This window comes from Oncorhynchus tshawytscha, linkage group LG09, assembly GCF_018296145.1.
Source record: "Oncorhynchus tshawytscha isolate Ot180627B linkage group LG09, Otsh_v2.0, whole genome shotgun sequence".
NCBI lineage: Eukaryota > Metazoa > Chordata > Actinopteri > Salmoniformes > Salmonidae > Oncorhynchus > Oncorhynchus tshawytscha.
This window is the reverse complement of record NC_056437.1, coordinates 39802358-39823176: the sequence shown is the minus strand read 5'-3', so window position 1 is coordinate 39823176 and position 20819 is coordinate 39802358. Positions and strand designations below refer to the sequence as shown.

At 43.0% G+C, this 20819-nt stretch overlaps 1 long non-coding RNA gene across 1 annotated transcript in view; it reads right to left on the bottom strand.

Annotated features, from left to right (window-relative positions):
- Nucleotides 1-20633, bottom strand: part of LOC121847164 — a 50293-nt gene extending 29660 nt beyond the window's left edge. Inside the window, exons 1-6 of the long non-coding RNA XR_006084091.1 lie at nucleotides 20292-20633; nucleotides 20070-20163; nucleotides 19858-19934; nucleotides 19522-19576; nucleotides 12044-12167; nucleotides 11644-11894 (exon numbers count right to left, since the gene is read on the bottom strand). This is a non-coding gene — a long non-coding RNA (uncharacterized LOC121847164). The remainder of the gene's footprint in view (nucleotides 1-11643; nucleotides 11895-12043; nucleotides 12168-19521; nucleotides 19577-19857; nucleotides 19935-20069; nucleotides 20164-20291) is intronic.
- Nucleotides 20634-20819: the final 186 nt, after the last annotated feature.

Here is a 20819-nt window from a genome sequence, read left to right as displayed (position 1 = left end):
GGGCTGATTGATGTGGTATGTACATGAAGGTATGGTTAAAGTGACTATGCATATATGATAAACAGAGAGTAGCAGCAGCATAAAAGAGCGTTTGGGGGGGGGGCACACAATGCAAATAGTCAGGGTAGCCATTTGATTAGCTGTTCGGGAGTCTTATGGTTTGGGGGGAAAAACTGTTGAGAAGCCTTTTGGTCCAAGACTTGGCGCTCAGGTACCGCTTGCCATGTGGTAGTAGAGAGAACAGTCTATGACTGGAGTGGCTGGGGTCTCTAACCATTTTTAGGGTCTTCCTCTGACACCGCCTGGTGTAGAGGTCCTGGATGGCAGGCAGCTTAACCCCCAGTGATGTACTGGGCCGTACGCACAACCCTCTGTAGTGCCTTGCGGTTGGAGGCCGAGCAGTTGCCGTACCAGGCAGTGATGCAACCAGTCAGGACGCTCTCGATGTTGCAGCTGTAGAACCTTTTGAGGTTCTGAGGACCCATGCCTAATCTTTTTAGTTTCCTGAAGGGGAATAGGCTTTGTCATGCCCTCTTCACAACTGTCTCTGTGTGTTTGGATACATTTCAGTTTATTGAGTGATGGACACTGCTGGAATAATCAGAATTAGTTTGCTGCTAGGTGAGGTCTTTTTATATTCATCATATGTTTGTAAGTTACTTCTAATCAGAATGTTATTTTTGTATAATACTGTGGCGGGGCTGGGTGCATCTGGTTCTATGTCAAGACTAAGACAGTGAAAAATAACAGTAGCAAGGCTATATACAGCCACCGGTTAGTCGGGCTGATTGAGGTAGTATGTACATGAAGGTATGGTTAAAGTAACTATGCATATATGATAAACAGAGAGTAGCAGTAGCATAAAAGAGGGGTTGGCGGGACACAATGCAGATAGTCCGGGTAGCCAATGTGAGGGGGCACCGGTTAGTCAGGCTAATTGAGATAGTATGTACATGAAGGTAAGGTTAAAGTGACTATGCATATATGATAAACAGAGAGTAGCAGCAGCATAAAAGAGCTGTAAAAGAGCTTCTATGTCAAGACTAAGTTGCTTGGGCCGGAGAGAGGGGAGAGGTCAAGCGTGTATCTCTTGGCTCCACAATGTCTGTGTGCCAGTCAGTGTGTCTCTGTGATCTTGTCAAGATAGGATGGATTTGATATATGCCTGTTGATATGGAGGATTGGTTTATGGTTCTGGTTTGAGAAAATAACATGTTTTAGGAGACACAGCTGAACGATGAATTATGCCAATGCTGTCTTATCCTGTGCGTGTCTTTGCTATAAAGGATCTCAGTTGAAATGTGGAAGGGACTCTCAGAGAATTCATTGATAGACACTGAATTGATCTGAGAGTCACAGGGTTGTGATAGAGCTCATATAATTAAAAATGGACTTTGTGATAACTAACTCTGACTTGTGTGTGGTTTGCTCTCATGATTTGGTAAATAGAGGAAATTTCCACGACAACACCAAGGAACTTGAAGCTCTCAACCTGCTCCACTACAGCCCCATTGATGAGAATGGGGGCGTGCTTGATCCTCCTTTTCCTGTAGTCCACAATCATCTCCTTAGTCTTGGTTACGTTGAGGGATAGGTTGATATTCTGGCACCACCCGTCCAGGTCTCTGAACCCTCCCTATAGGCTGTCTCGTCGTTGTCGGTGATTTGGCCTACCACTGTTGCATAGTCTGCAATCTTAATAATGGTGTTGGAGTTGTGCATGGCCAAGCAGTCGTGGGTGAACAGGGAGTACAGGAGGAGACTGAGCACACACCCCTGAGGGGCTCCAGTGTTGAGGATCAGCGTGTTGTACAGGTGGGAAAGGGCAGTGTGGAGTGCAATAGAGATTGCATCACCTGTGGATCTGTTTGGGCGGTATGCAAATTGGTGTGGGTCTACAAAAACAATGTGTAACATTTAATGTATATTATTGTAACGGTTCTCTTGTGGTGAAGGAGAGTCGGACCAAAATGCAGCGTGTAGATTGCGATCCATGTTTAATAAACAAACGTAAACACGAATCAAAACAAACACTACAAAACAAAGAACGTAATGAACGTAACGAAAACCAAAACAGCCTATACTTGTGTAAACTAACACAGAGACAGGAACAAGGACACTAAGGACAATCACCCACAAAACACTCAAAGAATATGGCTGCCTAAATATGGTTCCCAATCAGAGACAACAATAAACACCTGCCTCTGATTGAGAACCACTTCAGACAGCCATAGACTTAACTAGAACACCCCACTAAGCTACAATCCCAATACATACACGCCACATACAAAAACCCATGCCACACCCTGGCCTGACCAAATAAATGAAGATAAACACAAAATACTTCGACCAGGGCGTGACAATTATCTCCAACTTTTCTAATCTGATGGAAAACAACAAAGGTCTGGCTGCACTCTTTATTTTATAAAAAAAATCTATTGGTTTATTCCAAAATAGAGAATCATTTTTTTTCCATAATAACCCCTCACCCAAATGAAATAGGTTAACATCTAGGGCAGTGGTTCCCAAACTTTTTATAGTCCCGTACCCCTTCAAATATTCAACCTCCAGCTACGTACCCCCTCTAGCATCAGGGTCAGCGCACTCTCAAATGTTGTTTTTTGCCATCACTGTAAGCCTGCCACACACACACTATACGATACATTTATTAAACATAAGAACGAGTGTGAGTTTGTCACAACTCGGCTCGTGGAAAGTGACAATGAGTTCTTATAGGACCAGGGCACAAATAAGAATATATTAATTATCAATAATTTTACTCTTTATTTAGCTATCTTACATATAAAACTTTATTTGTTCATCGAAAATTGTGAATAACTCACCACAGGTTAATGAGAAGGGTGTGCTTGATAGGATGCACATATCTCTGCAATGTTGGGTTGTATTGGAGAGAGTCTCAGTCTTAAGTCATTTTCCACACACAGTCTGTGCCTGTATTTAGTTTTCATGCTAGTGAGGGATGAGAATCCACTCTCAAATAGGTACGTGGTTGCAAAGTGCATCAGTGTCTTAACAGGCGATTTGCCAAGGCAGGATACTCTGAGCGCAGCCCAATCTAGAAATCTGGCAATGGCTTCTGATTAAATTCAATTTTCCAGACTGAGGAGACAGAAAGGCATGTTCTCATGGCAGCCATAGAATACACTGGCATTTACTCTCAAGGACCTTCCATAGTATATGATTCTTTAGCATCTTGAATGGATGATTGTCAATTCAACCAAGCCAACCAAAATGGCCATATGAATCAACAGATTGACCTATCTGTTGTGTCTCTATGGGAATAGCAGAGATGACCTGCCCACAGCTCACAATGATTGGCTGTAAACAGTAAAGAACAAATTAAACACTGCTTTTCTCATTGCAGAATGCATAACTAATGTTTGTGTTATTGTTTTTAGATCAGATACAGTGGGGCAAAAAAGTATTTAGTCAGCCACCAATTGTGCAAGTTCTCCCACTTAAAAAGATGAGAGGCCTGTAATTTTCATCATATATACACTTCACCTCTGACAGACAAAATGAGAAAAAAAAATCCAGAAAATCCCATTGTAGGATTTTTAATGAATTTATTTGCAAATTATGGTGGAAAATAAGTATTTCATGACCTGTTACATGACTATTACCACTTGATCCAGTTGTTTATGCAAAATAGCTATTTGTATATAAACAGTATAACTTGAAGACATGCAATTGTAAATAAATAATCATTATTGATTTGCTATACTTAAGACTAGGGAGTAATTTATGGCTTCTCTTTACTGTGCACAACGACCAATTAATTATAAAAATGTTTTGGTGCTTTTAATTTTTTTTTGTGACATCCAATTGGTAGTTACAGTTTGTCCCTTCGCTGCAACTCCTCTACGGACTTGGGAAAGGCAAAGGTCGAGAGCCATGCGTCCTCCGAAACACAACCCTGCCAAGCCACACTGCTTCTTCACACAGAAGCCAGCTGCACCAATGTGTACAACACCCCTGTGCTGATAGAGAGCAGCTGAAACATGAGGAACCAAACAGTGCCCACACTCTTCTCAATCCCACCAGAGGAGCACCAGAAGCCGAATGCTGAGGCGTATCTGGGTCACTGTCTTGTGGTGGAAGGGGTATGTGATGAGCTTGTGTCACTCAGCTCCTCCTTGCTAACTTACCATGCCCATCGCCAAAAACTGTAGTTCCAAGACTGAAGGCATCCTTTGATAACCTGAGACATGTATTGACAATAAACAAAACAAATTACATGATAATAACAGGATCAATGCCACTCGTTAGCCTCAACTCAGGAGTAAAACTCTTGAACCCCTGAACCACAGTTGTGGAAAATTCTATTCCAAGATTAAGGCAGGGTTTACTTACTGACTTTATTGTCCCCATGGGGAAATTTTGTTGCAGTGTCATGTACACGTTTAAAGTGGAGTTTTAATACAAAACAAAATTACAATACAACTTTCATAACAGTTACATACCAATAAAACATTTAAAAAATGACTAGCCTGCTGGCCTTACTGATTCGATAGGAACATCAGCCCAAGCTATTTAGGAGGGATATCACACCTGGCACAAATGATTGTCTAGTTCTGTTTTTCTTGCTGAGGGGTGCCCTATACCTGTGCCCATTGGGGAGTGGTTCAAAGTCCGGGTACAAGGGGTGGCTTGGGTCTAAAATGATTGTGAGACTTGCGGAGGACCCTGAACTAAAAGATCTCAGCCAGGCCTGTCTGTTTGACTCCAAGTACTTTGCTTGCTGTGGTGATAATCCTATATTTAACAATGTAATAAACATATTTAATACAAGCAGCTGCAGAGGAGAGCCACCTCTAATTTCTCAGCAAGGATGAAATGGTTACATGTCCCTTATATAGTGGGAGGTGATAATACAATCATATTGTATTCACACAACAGTTTTTTCTATAAATCAATAGTTCCGGAACACAATGGCCTTGTGTTAGGACGCAGACATACCAGTAGTCTATGAAACGCATAACATCACAGTCCAACACAGAACATATCCCTTGAGAAGTTACAACAGCTCACCCCAAATTCTTCCACCACATCTTTCAAAACTGATTTTTGATGCTCAGTACATATGTCAAACTAATATCAGTGGATAATCAAGCACAATACAAAAATGTCAGTTACGACACCTGTCCTCCAATATTGCACAACACTTTAACTAAGACAGGGTAGATAGATTGCTAAACCAAAGCAAATGTAATGGACTTCCGCATTTTTATTAATCACGTTCACAACCAAAGTTATTTGATGCTCAGATCATGAAGGCAGTGCTGCATTTAAAGACACTGCCACCTGCTGGCTTGTGCCTGAAATGTGATGATCAGAGTTCTCAACAGCCCATTTGAGTTAGATAGAAAGTGAGATAGATATATTTGACAGTTTAGTAAAAAAAAGAAAACTGTTTAATAAAATAAAACGTGTCAGGGACAACACAAGAAAATCAACGAATTCCATTGTGGTCCCTTAGTGCTTGTTACTCAAAGTGCAAAATTATTTTTGGGGGGGCAAGGAATGGTTTCTTTCTATTGATATCCTGTTAGCCTATCTATGTAAAAAAAAAAAACATCCAACCAACCATCGATACAACCATTACTCAGTCAGTAGGAAATATGTACATCACTTTCGTTATTCAGCTAGCTACAACCAGTGAGAAGACAATACCACTAGTTAGGCTCCACACAAGCCTTTCTCTTGCAATGTATTATGCGCAGTCATAAAGCTGTGACGTATTATGACGTAACCAAGCATTAATTCCCTACATACACTGTGTTCAGATTTGATTTCATCTGTATAATCTCTTTCCTCACTCAGGTTGTTGCAGGTAACCTTTGGCCTTTGGCGCACAGCCTTCCCAACCTGTATACAGGGTACCACATACACTCAGAGCTCTGGAAAGAATTAACAAATGTTTCTGTAATCAGAATCTCTACATGTATGGCAGAAATTCCATTCCAGTGTCTGTTGATTTCCAACACAAGCACACCTCATTCTACTGAATGGGGTACTGATTAGGTGATCACCTGAACCAAATCTTATTTAACGAGGAAAAGTATAAAAACCACTGCTGTGGTCATCACTATCCTCTTGCAATAGGACCAGCTGGATGTTTATATCAGTGCTAGTAGTACCTCAAAAGTAATTGGAATCCAAAAATAACCATTAACTATGCCAGAAGAGTTGAAAAGGAACATTTTGAGTGAGGAAAAGGGCTTTACTGGCAGAGGGATACAGGATGCTTCCATCCTTAAAATTTCAAAGACAGCAGTTCATTGGGGTGGCAGGTAGCCTAGTGGTTAGAGCGTTGGACTAGTAACCAAAAGGTTTCAAGATCGAATCCCAGAGTTGACAAGGTAAAAATCTGTCATTCTGCCCCTGAACAAGGCAGTTAACCTACAAAAAGAATGGCAAATGCAGCTGAGGTGAAGTGCACAGTGAGGATGGTTTGAAACAGGCTCCTAGGGGCAGGCTGAAGTTGTGCAAAGCTAGAAAAAAGCCCTTCATCAATGAGAAGCAAAGAAGTGCCAGGCTGAGGTTTTCAAAAGACCATAGTAGAGGACTGGAGTAAGGTCATCTTCTCCGATGAGTCCAATTTTCAGCTTTGCCCAACACCTGGTCGTCTAATGGTTAGACGGAGACCTGGAAAGGCCTACAAGCCAGTGTTAAATTTGGTGGAGGATGGAATCGGGCAGATTTATCTTTGTGAAGGACGCATGAATCAAGCCACGTACAAGGTTGTCCTGGAAGAAAACTTGCTTCCTTCTGCTCTGACAATGTTCACCAACTCTGAGGATTGTTTTTTTCCAGTAGGACAATGCTCCAAGCCACAGTCAAGTCAATCAAGGTGTGGATGGAGGACCACCAGATCAAGACCCTGTCATGTCCAGCCCAGTCTCCAGACTTGAACCCCATTAAACTTCTGGAATGTGATCAAGAGGAAGATGGATGGTCACAAGCCATCAAACAAAGCCAAGCTGCTTGAATCACCCAACACCAACGTAAAAGACTGGTGGCCAAGACGCATGAAAGCTGTGATTGAAAATCAGGGTTATTCCACCAAATAATGATTTCAGAACTCTTCCTAAGTTAAAATATTAGTATTATTCGAGGTCTGACAACACCGCATCTGTTTTTGTTATTTTGATCAGTTGTAATTTTCTGCAAATAAATGCTCTAAATGACAATATTTTAATTTGGGAGAAATGTCAGTAGTTTATAGAATAAAACAAAAATGTTCATTTTACCCAAACGCATACCTATAAATAGTCAACCCAGAGAAACGAATCATTTTGCAGTGGTCTCTTAAGTTAATGTTATCCAAATCGGTGTATATACACACATATATATATTATATATATATATATACATACAATATTGATGGAAATGTTTCCCCCAGAAAGCAATGGATCGTAATAATGAGAGAATCAAAAGAGCTTTAAGACGCAGCCCTTATGTGGTAAATATACAATACATGTCTGTTTTGTCCTGTTTTTGTTATATTATCACCTTTTAAATTGAGTGATGTGTTGACGGATTAATCCAATGAGGGTAAACACCCCTGATTCTGTGATGTGGCCAACCGACAAGGTGTACAGAAGAACAAAACCTGTAAGTCATTTCAAACTGAAATCAGTAACACATGCACATTAGTTATACATTCTGCAATGAGCAAAGCAGTGTTTAATTAATTCTTTACTGTTTATAGCCAATCATTGTGAGCTGTGGGCAGGACCAGACATCCAGGGACGGATGGAACATCAATCCAAAGCCTCTCAGCCAGGTCATCTCTGCTGTTCCATTACACACAACAGATAGATCAATCTGTTGATTCATATGGCCATTTTGGTTGGCTTGGTTGAATTGACAATCATCCATTCGAGATGCTAAAGAATCTATTCTATGGAAGGTCTTTAGCCCCACCCCTAATGTTATGGGAGTTGCATTTATTGCATTTTCAGTTACCCATGTATTACTCACTACTTGTACAACCATGTTGGATTGCCTACATATTCTACATTTCCTTGAGGGTCAATGCCAGTGTATTCTATGGCTGCCATGACTACATGCCTCTCTCTGTCTCCTCAGTCTGGAAGGGTGAATCGGCTGATAGAGAGAAAATATGATGACGTGATCTCATCCTCCAGTTCTGATGACTTTTCCATCTACTCCTTCACTCACTGTGAATCGGAGGTAAAAGAGTTGTACCCTACTGTACATGTCTGTTGAGTGACATCACTGTGAGGAGGATGGTCTCTGACATGTTGACTCTGATACACAGTGTGATGATGAGGATCATGAAAAGAGGACACCACCGCTGAAAGTTGAGGATGGAAAAGTGACAAAGTTTGAAGTGAGGGAAATGGACGAGGACGATGACCTGTCTGTCTCTCCCCCCCACTTACACACGCACATTTTTGAGTAACTCTTTCACTGAATGTGGAGAATGGACTATGACCAGCTAGCTCTCTGACACACAGCTTGATGATGGCAATGACGCCTCTACTGAGGACAGTCCAGAGCCTCCAAAGGAACCACAAGGACCACTGAAGGACCATCGACTGGTAGGCATCTCTTAAATTTGTGTGTGCGCGCGTCACATCTCAGTGTTTTGACCCTATATCTGTTGAGATTATTGTGGCCAAGCCCAACATCCTCCTCTCTGCCTCTGTGAGTGACCTGAAGAAGGTGTCACGCCAGATGGAGGTGGTCCCCACTGTCTGGCCCTGCAGGCAGCAGCTGGACAAGAAGACACAGTGGACAAACACTAACAAGGAGAGTCTGAGGAGGATCAAAGAGAACCTGACCTCAATAGAACTCAACCTGGAGGAAGGTCTGAAGACGCACAATGATGGTGAGGACATCAACCAAGAGGCAGAAGAAGAATGAGAGATGCTGTAGAGGATGGATTGCAAAGTGGATGGGGAGGAGGAAGGAGAGACTGAGTGATGAAGACGTGGCTACGAAGATCAAGAGGATGGGCGAGCAGGTGAGGGCACTGATCCAAGTGATGAAGAGAAACTGCAGTGAAGGTGATCTTAAGGCAGTAGACCTGGACAGTTGGCTGAATGACTTGGAGGTTGAAAGTGGCATTCAAGAAATGCACAGGATAGATGGCCGAAAATATAGACAGCATGGCAGAAATACAGACCAGTATAGCCGAGAACAGGCTCAAGTCATAAAAAAAGAACAATGTCCAGAGCTTTGTAAGTTACTCCTACTTATTGAGTGTAGTCAAGGTCCTAAACGATATCTTAACCGCCATTGATAAGAAACAAGTCTTTAGACTCTGTCAATCACCACATCCTCATCGGCAGACTCGACAGCCTTGGTTTCTCAAATGATTGCCTCGCCTGGATCACCAACAACTTCTCTGATAAGAGTTCAATGTGTCAAATCGGAGGGTCTGCTGTCCGGACCTCTGGCAGTCTCTATGGGGTGCCACAGGGTTCAATTCTTGGACCGACTCTCTTCTCTGTATACATAAATGATGTTGCCCTTGCTGCTGGTGAGTCTCTGATCCACCTCTACGCAGACGACACCATTCTGTATATTTCTGGCCCTTCTTTGGACACTGTGTTAACAACCCTCCAGGCAAGCTTCAATGCCATACAACTCTCCTTCCGTGGCCTCCAATTGCTCTTAAATACAAGTAAAACTAAATGCATGCTCTTCAACCGATTGCTGCCTGCACCTGCCCGCCTGTCCAACATCACTACTCTGGACGGCTCTGACTTAGAATACGTGGACAACTACAAATACCTAGGTGTCTGGTTAGAATGTAAACTCTCCTTCCAGACCCACATCAAACATCTCCAATCCAAATTTAAATCTAGAATTGGCTTCCTATTTCGCAACAAAGCATCCTTCACTCATGCTCCCAAACATACTTGTAAAACTGACCATCCTACCAATCCTCGACTTCGGCGATGTCATTTACAAAATAGCCTCCAATACCCTACTCAACAAATTGGATGCAGTCTTATCACAGTGCCATCCGTTATGTCACCAAAGCCCCATATACTACCCACCATTGCGACCTGTACGCTCATCTCGTTGGCTGGCCCTCGCTTCATACTCGTCGCCAAACCCACTGGCCATCTACAAGACCCTGCTAGGTAAAGTCCCCCCTTATCTCAGCTCGCTGGTCACCATAGCATCACCCACCTGTAGCACGTGCTCCAGCAGGAAAATCTCTCTGGTCAACACCCAAAACCAATTATTTCTTTGGCCGCCTCTCCTTCCAGTTCTCTGCTGCCAATGACTGGAACGAACTACAAAAATCTCTGAAACTGGAAACACATATCTCCCTCACTAGCTTTAAGCACCAACTGTCAGAGCAGCTCACAGATTACTGCACCTGTACATAGCCCACCTATAATTTAGCCCAAACTACCTCTTTCCCTACTGTATTTCATTTATTTATTTTGCTCCTTTGCACCCCATTATTTTTATTTCTACTTTGCACATTCTTCCACTGCAAATCTACCATTCCAGTGTTTTACTTGCTATATTGTATTTACTTTGCCACCATGGCCTTTTTTTGCCTTTACCTCCCTTATCTCACCTCATTTGCTCACATCGTATATAGACTTGTTTATACTGTATTATTGACTGTATGTTTGTTTTACTCCATGTGTAACTCTGTGTCGCTTTATCTTGGCCAGGTCACAATTGTAAATGAGAACTTGTTCTCAACTTGCCTACCTGGTTAAATAAAGGTGAAATTAATAAATAAAATAAAGACCATATTCAAATGAATAAAAACAAAAGTAGAAAATGGTTTCCCATCTCAAGAGATTAAATAAAAAAATGACTACAATAAGTGCCTATTAAGTAAAGGCTGACCATAACAGGGTTTCATATTATATTTTTTTGTTAATTTTTTTCCTTTTAACCCCTTTATCTCTCCAATTTTCATGGTATCCAATTGGTAGTTAGTCTTGTCTCATTGCTGCAACTCCCTACGGACTCGGGAGAGGCGAAGGTAGAGAGCCATGCGTCCTCCGAAACACGACCCTGCCAAGCTGCACTGCTTCCTGACACAATGCCCGCTTAACCCGGAGGTCAGCCACACCAATGTGTCGGAGGAAACACCGTACACCTGTGTGAACTTCATCTTCGTGGCATGCTAGCCTTCGTCTGGCGACCGTGTCAGCATGCATGCGCCCGGCCCGCCACAGGAGTTGCTAGAGCGCAATGGGACAAGGACATCCCTGCCAGACAAACCCTCCCCTAACCAGGACGACGCTGGGACAATTGTGCGCCAACCCATGGGTCTCCTGGACTCGAACCAGGATCTATAGCGGCACAGCTAGCAACTGCGATGCAGCGCCTAAGACCACTGCGCCACTCGGGAGGCAGGGTTTCATATTAAATCATGCATAAATCCCTTGTGACAAGGGGAATGGAAGCTTTTGAATTGGACGTTTCAGACAAAAAAATGAAATTGCTAAAAAATGTCTAGCCTTATCTATTGGTAACAGGGTTGACGTATTATGCTCGACACACTAAGTTTTCCACCACAAAACAGAACTAGCTCACGAGCTCAACTAGCACCTGCATTTTGGAGCTATGTCTAAAAAGCTTTTTGTCTTTTACAACTCTCCCATTCACCTGTGTGAACTTCATCTTCGTGGCATGCTAGCCTTTTACCGGCTGCGGAGAGCCTTTTCTCTTTGCATTTTGTTGTGCACCAGGTTTTCATGTCTTTCCATGTGCTGTTTGTGAGAGCTGGCTCTGACCCATAACAGTCAATCCTCTTTGCCGGGAACCTTCTTTAGCACTTTACATTTTCCCAAATGCTTCCAAACTGATGCTTTCTTACAGCTGCTCTTAGTCTTGGGTTGAGAAGTCATTCTCCAAACCTAATCGTAAACAAAGAAACAATTAAAACACATGACGGTCCAACACAATAGGGGAGGGGGGCATAGGGAAGGTAAGGGAGAGGAGATAAAAAGAATAGACTTCCTCCGTGTCAGGTAAGCAGTCTCGAAGTGTACCCTCACCAACTTACCGGACTGAGTGAGTTCTGAACATCCCTCGCTGTCCTCTGTTCCTGCATCCAAGTCTTCTTGGGCCTCTTTCTGGTGTCTGTCTTGACTCTTTAGTACGTTTTCTCAGTTCTTTCCCAGGCTTGCCTGAAAAACACAAAAGGATGGAACATACATAAGAGTAACAACAAATCCACATATTAGCAAGCAACGACATTACATTTTTGCTCAGCCTGGTAAGTTTGACGGTAGACTGCGGATGTTCCCTTGCTTACGAAAGCAGCCGGTGTCTACCGTCTCAGAATTACCAGGCTGAGTGAGTTCTGAACATCTGTCATTCGAGCTTTTGCTGTCAGGTTCATACTCACTGATGCAGCCGGTGTCACTCAGCTGGTGTTTTGTATCATATTTGTACAACAGCTGATGATCTATTGAAAATACAATCTACATAAGACATTCTAAATCAGCAGGTTTTGCATTGGTGGGGCTTTGGCTTGCTTGGTGACGTCACCAGGTGGTCTAAGTTAATAGACCAATTACAAAGAGTTTGAAATCTCTCTGCCAATAACAGCTCATTTTGAGGCTACATTTCCCTCCCATTAGTGGATTGATCCATGTTTAACCATGTTTTGAGGCTATAGAGTGTTTGTTTACATTTACTTTGTTTACCCACATTGAAGTAAAACTCAGCTTATATGCAGAGTTCTGATGGGGTACAACTGTTGAACTAAGCTCATGAGGCATTTATAAGTTATATTCTTCAAGAATCAATGGGTATATATCATTCAATTGCAGGTCAAAAAATTGATTTTGCAACTTTAAAATGCAGGAAATGAGGGGGTGGTTGACGGTTGGCTTACATACCCTGGCAAGAGAGATTCCTGCTTTTATCCATGTTCTGAGGAGAACAATTTTAAAATAGACATGTCATTAATACATGTATAGTATGACAGATTACCTATGACAGCAACAACTGTCTCTCCCAATCAAACCTTCCCTTCTAGCACCGCACTGTCTCTACCAGTCCTGCAGCAAATAAAACATGTTTTCACAACAAACAAACAAATGTATTTGGACCTTCCGGATATCCATATTTGAATAGTGAATAGTGATAGTGAATAGTGATATCCATATTTGAATAGCAAATGCCTATCCCTAGCTGCCATTTCAAAATACAATCACCTCTAAACAAAATGTCTCACATTGTGACTTGTGCAAATAACTCGGCATGCCACAGGAAAGCAACCGAGCTAGGACCACATTTGCATTACAATGTAGGTAGCTACCAGTAGCTAGTTTAACATTACTCCTATGGAGTTATTTAACATTATGCGCAACACAACATTCTTCCATATGAGAACATCTAAGACATCATAGCAAAGATAAGCAATGCAATAATAATCCATTCCGAAATGTATTAATGTCTACTCCAGCAACCTTTAGCAGCTAGCTGGCTAATTAACCTATCAGTATAGCCAGGAAAAATGGCTCGCTAGCTAGCTGCTAGCAAGCTAACATAATGCTTCAACATAGCTAATACTTTTCCATGCATCGACGAAATGTAGCCCGCTACAGCTACATTGGCCGAGTTATTGTTAAATAATAACGAAGCTAGGTAAATTCATTTAAAATAATATCGCTAGTAACTGCAAAATACTTACAGCTGAAATACACTGCTGTTTTCTTTATGAGCATGGTGAACTGAGGAAGCCGCATCCACGTGTAGTGTTGTGGGGGAGGGGACAAGTTCCCCAAATAGACCCTGGCTTTGAATCAGGTTTGAATTCCCCCCGCGAATGGTCCTTGTTAGGTTTGGAGAGGGGAAGCTGATCCTAGATCTGGATCTAGGGGAAACGTCGCACCAGCACATGCAAAAGAGAGATGGGGAGAAGGGGAGGAGAGAGAGCGTCGCTCTCAGGATTGACAGATCATGTACAAAATCTACCAGTAAGAAATTGGTTTCAGAATATAATATATTACCTTTAGCAGTTCTAATGTCTTCATTTGCCCCATTTCATTAGTCTTGTTGATTGATTGCTGATATCTAGTTTCACAGAAAAGATGGTGTTGATGAAGAGCATCCATCCATGTATAGACATAGTTCATACTGGTGGTCCTACCCATTACCCACTTCACTCCATTAACCCTAAACTTGCTGCTCATGTGGTGGTTTGTCTAAATGTATTTGACTTTAGGTTAGTTAAGGTTAAAGAAGGTAAAGATTGTGTTTTGCTGTGTTGGGAGCACTAAGTGGCAATGCTGCCTCACCCAGATCACACATTGCCCTATATATGTATATATTGTAGCAAGCTTAACCCAACACTTACCACCTGCTGATCTCTTGGTGTAATGGATAAGGTTGGCTTGCTAGTCGCTGGACCGGGGTTCGAGGCCCAGTTGGAGCTACCCCCAAATTTGTTACATTGGTATCAGAAGTGGGAAAGTGCCAGTGAAGCCATCAAAGATGTGTGTACACGTGAGAGACTTGCTATAAAGACGTGTGGAGGCATGCTCTCCCAAAGGAAGGAGGTCTCAACTGACTCACGTTCTGTAGCAACTTTACTAAAATATATTTGTTTGCCTACGGGCAGGGAGACCCGGGTTTGAGACAAAAAGGGGCATTACACCATTGCTGTTTGCAAAAAAACACTACATTGGTGGAAGCGGTGGAATTGTGCTTTGGGAGAGGTGTGCACATTTCATGGGCAGGATCTGTACCTGGGCCTCCCATGGGAAAAACCAGTGTCTTGACCATTAGACCAAGAGGTAATGCCCTCTTGAGCTGAGGGTGACACTGATTTTAAAGTTGCACGCAGGACTACCTCATTAACAGGTCATAAGACAGACTCATGTTTGCTACGCACATGGGATAGTGTAAAGGGAACTTTGCCTAGGAAGCCCATGCTAGAAGTGTCAGAAGGTGGAAGATAGAGAATTAGTCCAGTAACTGAAAGGTCACTGGTTTGAGTCCTGAGTCAGGCAACAAAACGTGTGATTTGATCTGAACTGGCAGATCTGTGACCAACCCCTTCAGAAAAACAAATTCCTTTTGTTCCCCGTAACATGGACTAATAAAGTTGTACTGGTGCCAGAGAGGATGGCTGCCGTTTTATTGGCTCTTAACCAACCATGCTATTTTGTTTGTTTTTTCGCATTGATTGAAACTTATTTTGTACATAATGTTGCTGCTACTGTCTCTTATGACCGAAAAGAGCTTCTGGACATCAGAACAGCGATTACCCACCTTGAATTGGACAAATAATTTTTGTTTAATGAGTCAGACGAGAGGGATTTACTCCAGACACACTGAACAGGCCCTCATCCCCGTCATTTGTAGGAAAAAATATGTAGATTTCGCAGAAGGAGATCGGGGTGCCATGTGAGGATTTGGCCACGAGTGGCTAATCTGCCTTGCCATCCGTACTGTTAGCCAACGTACAATAGCTGGAAAATAAATGAGACAAACTAAAAGCACGTATATCCTACCAACGGGACATTAAGAACTGTAATATCTTATGTTTCACAGAGTCGTGGCTGAACGACATCATAACATACAGCTGGCAGGTTTTACACTATCGGCAGGATAGAAAAGCATCCTCTGGTAAGACAAGGGGTTGCGGTCTATGTATATTTGTGAACAACAGCTGGTGCCCGATATCTAAGGAAGCCTCAAGGTTTTGCTCGCCTGAGCTAGAGTATCTAATGATAAGCTGCAGACCACACTATCTACCTAGAGAGTTTTCATCTGTATTTTAGGTAGCTGTCTACACATCACCACAGACCGATGCTGGCACTAAGATCGCACTCAATGAGCTGTATACCGCCATAAGCAAACAGGAAAACGCTCATCCAGAGGCGGCACTCCTAGTGGCCGGGGACATTAATGGAGGGAAACTTAAATCAGTTTGACCTCATTTCTACCAGCATGTTAAATGTCCATCCAGAGGGGGAAAAAAATGTAGAACAACTTTACTCCACACACAGAGATGTGTACAAAGCTCTCCCTTGCCCTCCATTTGGCAAATCTGACCATAATTTTAACCTCCTGATTCCTGCTTACAAGCCAAAATTAAAGCAGGAAGCATTGGTGACTCGGTCAATAAAAAAGTGCTCAGATGAAGCAGATGCTAAACTACAGGACTGTTTTGCTTGCACAGACTGGAATATGTTCCTGGGATTCTTCCGATGGCACCACATTAGTCAACGGCCTCATCAATAAGTGCATCGATGACGTCGTCCCCACAATGACTGTACGTATATACCCCAACCAGAAGCCATTGAATTACAGGCAACATCTGCACTGAGCTAAAGGGTAGAACTGCCTCTTTCAAGGAGCGGGACTCTAACCCGGAAGGGTTGTGTATTGATATTCTAGTTTTGTCCCATTAGGGCACCTGTAAACCCCCTTGCTTACCTACGTTGAAATGCTCGGAATGTTCTCCCTGTGAAATGCATTAAACAATGCCCACGTTAATTTCTACTCCCGTCTCATGTCCTGTCCTTACATTAGTTGTATAAGTAATACAGTGTGCTATACAACAAAACTGGCGACGAGGAAGAAACGTTCTCACGTTTGTGCTCATCATCTTCTGCAGAAAGTCTGAGGTAAATTCTAATTTTGGGGGCTGTAGAAAGGCGCAAACAAAACGTGGAGCTAGCCAGTCGAGTGATGCTAGCTAGCCTTTAATGTCACAGCAACGAGAGCCTCGAGGGATAGGAAGAGTTTCGCTGCGGGAGAAAGTGAAGTCAGCGTGAGTTAAAAGAAAGGAAAAAAAGGGTCTGGGAGTAAAGGATCGTCTGAAAAGTGTGAGAGAGAAAAATAAACTGAAAATGTCTGCATTGATTGGAAATATAGGAACATTTTATGAATCTGTGGAACAATGGAGTTCTTACACAGAACGTTTTGAGTACTTTGTGTTGGCATGGAATTAAAGCAGAAGTCGTTGTGCCAACATTTCTGACTGTTATGGGAGGAAAAACATTCAATCTTCTGCGCAGCCTAGTCACGCCTGAAAAACCTGGTGATAAATCATATGATGAAATTGTGGCTACCTTAATAAAAGGACATTATTCTCCCAAACTACTGATAATCGCAGAGAGATTCCGGTTTCATAAGAGAAATCAAGAGGAGGGGCATCAATCTCACAGTTTGTGGCTGTATTGAAACAGTGATCTGAACACTGTGTGAATTTGGGCGATCAATGAGTGACACTATACGTGAGGTTCGTGTGTGGCATGCGCAGCAAGGCAATTCAGAAATGCCTTTTGACTGAGAGTAACTTAACATTGCAGAGAGCAATAGAAGCGAGTACGTCAATTGAAATGGCAAATAAAGACGCACAACAGCTAAGTGCATCGACCAAAGTGCATAGTCTACGGAGTTAAAAAAAACAAGGCAGGAGGTGGGAAGCCATGCTATCGCTGTGGGAAACCAGGTCACCAAGCAGAGGAGTGTTGGTGCAGAGACTTAGACTGCAGAAGTTGTGGAAAAAAGGGTCACATCGAACATGCATGTAAAAACAAAATGACACAATCAAACAAAAGTACTGAACAAAGGAAAAGCGACTTCAGGAAGTACAAAAAGAAAGTGCATAAAATGAGCACACAGAGGATGAACAAAATAATACCCTGTCTGAAGGGGAAGAATCTTTGCATGTTATGTCAATTTCAGACAATGGATACTGGGTGACACCACTACTAGATGGAAACGCAGTACGGATGCAAGTGGACACTGGAGCAGCCATATCTTTGCTGTCTGAGGCTGTATACAAGGAGAAACTACATCACCTCACACTACAGCCCACAAAGATGACGCTGAAAACATACACCGGTGAGATTGTTCCAGTGAGAGGAAGTGTGATTGTTACAGTGGAGCTCAACAAACAGAAGGTAAAGATATCACTCTACATTGTGAAAGGCAACCATCCAGCATTGCTAGGACGCACATGGCTGGAAAAGATCAAACTAAACTGGCAGGAAATTCATCAACAACATTATGCACAGATAGAGCGTGAAGCACTTGCCATTGTGGCTGGAGTTAAGAAATGTTAACAGTTTCTGTTTGGCCAATGATTCACACTGCTGACGCCTCACCTCCATCGTTGGTCCTCACACCGGCATTCCGTCGCTTGCAACCAGCCACATGCAGCGATGGGCGTTATTGTTATCTGCTCACCAGTACGATATCAACACCAGTGGTGATAACACCAACACCTCAAAGCTCATCACTAAGCTAAGGACCCTGGGACTAAACCCCTCCCTCTACAACTGGATCCTGGAACTGACGGGCCGCTCCCAGGTGGTAAGGGTAGGTAACAACACATCCGCCACGCTGATCCTCAACACGGGGGCACCTCGAGGGTGCATGCTCAGTCCCCTCCTGTACTCCCTGTTCAGTCATGACTGCACGGCCAGGCACGACTCCAACACCATCATTAAGTTTGCCGGTGACAACAGTGGTAGGCCTGATCACCGACAACGACGAGAAAGACTATAAGGAGGTCAGAGACATGACAATGTGGTGCAAGGACAACAACCTCTTCCTCAATGTGATCAAGACAAAGGAGATGATTGTGGAATACAGGAAAAGGAGGACTAACCACGCCCCTATTCTCATCGACGGGCTGTAGTGGAGCAGGTTGAGAGCTTCAAGTTCCTTGGTGTCCACATCACCAAACTATCTTGGTCCAAACACACCAAGAGTCGTGAAGAGGGCACAACAAAGCCTATTCCCCACAAGAGACTGAAAAGATTTGTCATGGGTCCTCAGATCCTCAAACAATTCTACAGCTGCACCATCGAGAGCATCCTGACTGGTTGAATCACTGCCTGGTATGGCAACTGGTCGGACTTTGACCGCAAGGCACTACAGAGGGTAGTGCGTACGGCCCAGTACATCACTGGAGCCAAGCTTCCTGCCATCCAGGACCTCTATACCAGGCGGTGTCAGAAGAAGGCCCTAAAAACTATCAAAGACTCCAGCCACCCTAGTCATAAAATGTTCTCTCTGCTACCACATGGCAAGCGGTACCGGAACGCCAAGTCTAGGTCCAAAAGACTTCTTAACAGCTTCTACCCCCAAGCCATAAGACTCCTGAACAGCTATTCAAATGGCTACCCAGACTTTTTGCACCCCCCCACTGTTTTAAGCTGCTGCTACTCTTTGCATAGTCACTTTACCTCTACCTACATGTACATATTACCTCTATTACCTCGACTAACTGGTGCCCCCGCACATTGACTCTGTACCGGTACACCCTGTATATAGCCTCGCAATTGTTATTTTACTGCTGCTCTCGAATTATTTGTTACTTTTATTTAAAGGATCTATTTTTTACTTAACACTTATTTTTCTTAAACCGCATTGTTGGTTAAGGGCTTGTAAATAAGCATTTCACTGTAAGGTTGTATTCGGCGCATGTGACAAATAAAATTGGATTTGAGATGACCTTTGCTGACGAAACAACTTGTGTTAAAGATCTGTCACAAACTACATGCATACCATTTCAGTCCTGGCCAACCAAGCTGTTGAGGTAGTCTTTATGACGTACATAACGCTGAAAGGAGGAAAAGAGAGGAGAGGTCATCGTCATAGGAAAAACTCTAACCTGCCTGAAAGGCTATAATAATATTTAATCAGTGTACTGTATGTACATGCATAAGGACAAATCTGACATGAGGCCACTTTGGGATACAAAAACATCTTCCAAGTTTTGATTTTGGGATGAATTATAATACTATTATTATGAACTATATTCATAACTATATTATGAACTATAATACTAAGTATTATTACAGTGCACCAACAGTGAATAACACTACACACTCAGTCACTCACGTCTATATATGCACTGTTGCTGTTCCGTCTCCTCTGGTCTGACGCCACACCTCCCTCTTCTCCCCCTCCGTCTCAACCTTGGGTGCAAACACACATAACACAGTAAATGGCTGGGAATATATGAATTCTGCTACCAAGTAAGTGACCCTTACTTGAGCTAGGGGTAAAACATTTTGACTTCAGCAGGTGCGGGTCACTGGCCTGTAGGGCACCTTGCCTTTGTTGAAGTCTGGTTTGATGGTAACCACTCCATTTCCATCTGCTCTTATCGTGCACAACAAGCATTCCTTCTCCTTTTGGCCAAGTCTGAGAAATACAATAATAAAAGGCCACTTTTCAATGCCTGAATTGGAATCTACTTCAAAGTTATTACATACAAAGCAGTGTAATAAGTGTATAGGCTACATAGTGGTTTTTCCCCTTGTGCTACTCACTTGCCCGCTGGTCCCAGGTTCCCCATGATGTGTATGGTCTGTACAGGTGTGTTGACCATGTGGCTGGTCTTCACAAAGTCCTCAGAGGGGTCCCAGGTAATCAGCCTGGACTTGGGGATGGTGCGGTCACTGCAGACCAACAGAATACCACAAACACATTTTGCATACAAGGGTATGGTGTAATGTGAACATAGCGGTACACTGTTTGTCTTCAAAGCAGCACGACGCATCAATGCTGCTTCAATTACATTCACTTTAAAAATAATTCACTTTGGTGAGTAACAGGGACCTACACTGGGTGTCTGTCCTGTCGTCTGTGTCTGACATTGGCCATCCTATGTGCCAGTAAGGTAGGATTGGACTTGGACCTGCGTCACCATACTCTGGGAATGCTGTAGTGAGGACATCAAAAACAGCTTTAAAACACTAATGTTTCTTTTGGACAGAAAATAGGTAAATGCTTTGTTTTGAATAATGAAATTGTCACGTCTGCTCCAGCTCCCTCTCTCTGGCGCTCGAGGTCGCCAG